The sequence below is a fragment of the Condylura cristata genome, unplaced genomic scaffold, assembly GCF_000260355.1.
Source record: "Condylura cristata isolate star-nosed mole 26May11 unplaced genomic scaffold, ConCri1.0 scaffold00011, whole genome shotgun sequence".
In the NCBI taxonomy this organism is placed as follows: Eukaryota; Metazoa; Chordata; class Mammalia; order Eulipotyphla; family Talpidae; genus Condylura; species Condylura cristata.
Window position 1 is genome coordinate 7,282,545 of NW_004567112.1, and position 3,291 is coordinate 7,285,835.

A 3,291-nucleotide genomic window follows, 5' to 3' on the forward strand; every position below is an offset into this window, starting at 1 on the left:
CCCCCAACCCGCCCGGCCCCCGCTGCGCCCCTGCCCCCAGCCCAGACCCCGCACCGCGCTTGAGGGCCCCGGACCCTGAGCTTGCCAGGTTCTAAGCTGCCCGGAGAGGACCCTCGCCGGCCCCGCGCGGGTCCCTGGGCCCGGTGGAGCCACAGGAGAGCAGAGGGAGGGGACCAGGGGGCCAGAGCGGTGGGATCAGGGGTCCGGGGTGACGAGTCCGCGCTAAGGCAGGAATCTGAGGTGGCTGCTGGCCTCTCGGCCCCGGGTAGGGGCTGGGGCTGAGCTTTGGGCCTCACTGTCACCGAAACTGGTCGTGGGCACAGAAAGGCTGCAGAGCCAGTGAGCAGGGAAGAGGCCAGGTGTCGGGAGCCGGCACAGATTTCTCTCTCTCGGGAAGCCTCTCTGCACCCCATCACCCCTCCCTTCCAGCAGACCTCTGCAGTCAGTGACCTGAGATCCTGGGCTCTGCTCAAGATGGTGACGTGGAACCGGGAAAGGGGACATCTCCTGGTATCACCCACTAGCTAGGGGGCTGTGAAGACCGCAGCCTTATGGTCAGGGGTCTCTCAAGTAGAAGCCACTGGCCAGGGCCGGAAAGGCCACCCATACCCTGGACAGGAGAAACCGGAGACTGGGTGAGTGTCTGTCCCTTGGGAAAAGGGCTCTTTTTCCAGAAAGCTCTGCGCGCAGGGCTCCCTCTCCCGGGCCTGCTTCAGCCCTGGAGGCTGTTCAAGAGATGGTTAAGGCAGCACCACCGGTTTGGACCTGCTCCTGCGCCCAACCCTCACTCACTACCAAGGGATGAGCCCACCATTTTATAAGGAGAGGGCAAACAGACCCCCCGACACAGCCCGGTTATTTTGCAGAAGCTCAGGAGCTATATAATGTTATCCTGCCCCATCTCTCTTTTTTTTTAAAAGAGTTATTTATTTGTGCATACAGAACTGGGGTACAGGCCAGAGGTGCAGAGGCAGTGAGAGGCTTCACCAGAGACAGAGCGGGGAGTAGAACAGGCAGATCGACGAAGTCCACTGCTGAGGGGAGCAGCGGGCGGGTCAGGAGAGGTCTGCCGTACCGTGTGGGTCACCTCTGGGGCAGGGGGGGATGGAACTCACGCTGAAGTGGCTTTAGCTTCTTAGTGCTGTGCGTTAACCCCCTGCACCACCAGGGAGGGCCCCTCATCTCTTGATAGTAGGTCTGCCTCATTTTATTCACACTGGCTCCTTGTCCGGGAGACCCTGCTCAGAGCCCCAGGGTGCAGTGGGGGGTTCCCCCCTCTCTCCATCTCCTGCCTTGCTTCCAGACACCCGCTAGGCTTCCCACTGCTGCCCCTGGTGTGTGGGAAAGATGGTTGTATAAGTAAGCAGGTCAGTAACATAGGGATGTCTCAGAATATGTGCGATTTAAATATTAAACAGGGCAAAGAGAGGCAAACTATACAGGAGGAGAGAGCAGATGGCAGCAAGCTGTTAGCGGGCTGGGCACATACCTGGAGTGCCCCCAAAAGGCCTGCAGTTTCAGAACCCAAAGGGTTGGACCCCACCCCTGAGCTCCCTTTGACAGTTATCAGCCTGTGGGCTGTCTTACCCTGCCTCGAGTTTAACCTTGGATGGGTTACGTGTCTTCTCTGTGCCTCCCCACCCCTGAAATGGGCACGCCAGTTGGTCTTACTGCAGGGTTGTTCTGAGGATAATAGGAAAGCCCTTAGCACAGCACCTGGCATAGAGCAAGAGCTCTGGGAGTGTCAGGTACTCATTCATCCAATAAATACACTTGACCCTGAACACCACCAGGGCATGGGATGGTGACTCCCGCCTGGTGGAAACGCCACACACAACTGCCTCCCCCAAAGCTGAACTGTCATCACTGATTTCAGAAACCCCTTCAGATGCCAAACTTTGTGGGTACTCAAGTCCCTTATACATAAACTGCCAAGGATTCAACCAACTGACATCGGTGAATGCAGAAACTACAGCCATTGTCAATGCTCATTAGAAATACCTGTGTTATAAATACCTGGACAGGTGGGTTCCCTTCTGCTGCAGATCTGTGGGAACCAAAGAAACACACCTTTTTCGAAAGGGTTGTTTAAGTTCTTGTCTCTGCCACCAGAGGTCATAAACCTCTGGCCCTCATATACCAGACTCTGAGGCTACTCCCAACACCCCCTCACCCTGCACCCCAATTGCTGAGGGATTAGTAAGGTGTGAAGATGCCACCTGGGTTGGCTTTTTCACGAAATGTCAGTACTTAGGAATGATACTTAGGACCCACCTAGGAGGAAGCAGTGACTTGAAATGACATTATTTGAGAGAGCTCACATGACTCCATCTCTTTTACGAGTCATGTGATGTATTCAGATAATTTTAAAAGGCAAGAAGAGCAAACAAAACACAGGAGTCAAGTAGAAAGCCAAAGAATAAGATGAACTATCAAAAATTACATTAAATGTTTATGGAATGCAATGGAACACTGTTCCGTCATGAGAAAGGAGGTCTGGCCCTTGGCTGCAGCATGGGTAAATCTTGAGGGCATTATATGTAAGTGATTAATAAGTCAGAAAGGAAGACAAATCCTATAGAATCTCACATATAGGTGGAATCAAAAAAGACCAAACAGGCCCTCCCTGGTGGCGCAGCGGGTTAAAGCACTGCACTGAGAAGCTAAAGCCACTTCCGCACGAGTTCGATCCCGGCCAGCCTGGAGGTGACCACATGGGCGGCAGACCTCTCCTGACCCACCCGCTGCTCCCCTCAGCAGTGGACTTCATCAATCTGCCTATTCTGCTGCCCGCTCTGTGTGTGGTGAATCCTCTTGCCACTCCTGTGCCTCTGGCCTGTACCCCAGTTCTATATGCGCAAATAAATAAATCTTAAAAAAAAAAAAAAAGGCCAAATAGACCTCGAGCCGTAGTCACCAGGAGCTGCTGGTGGAGGATGGAAGCTGTTGCTCAAAAGCATAACCTTTCAGTTATAACATCAGCAAGTCATAGGAATCTGATATCAGGTCAACGTAGTGATTCTCTTTAGCAACACTTGTTTTATATTTGAATATTGCTAAGAGTGGATCTTAAATTTTCTCATCATCACAAATAAGTGGTAGTTATGTTAACAATGATGGTGTTAGCTAATGCTACAGGGATGATGGCTTTGCCCTGTGTAAGTGCAAATCAAAACACTATATAGCTATATAGCGATAGATCCAAACAACACATCACTCACCTTGAACTTAAAGAATGTTATATGTCAGTTATGTCTCGATAAAGCTATGGGAGGAGCTACACACAAAAAG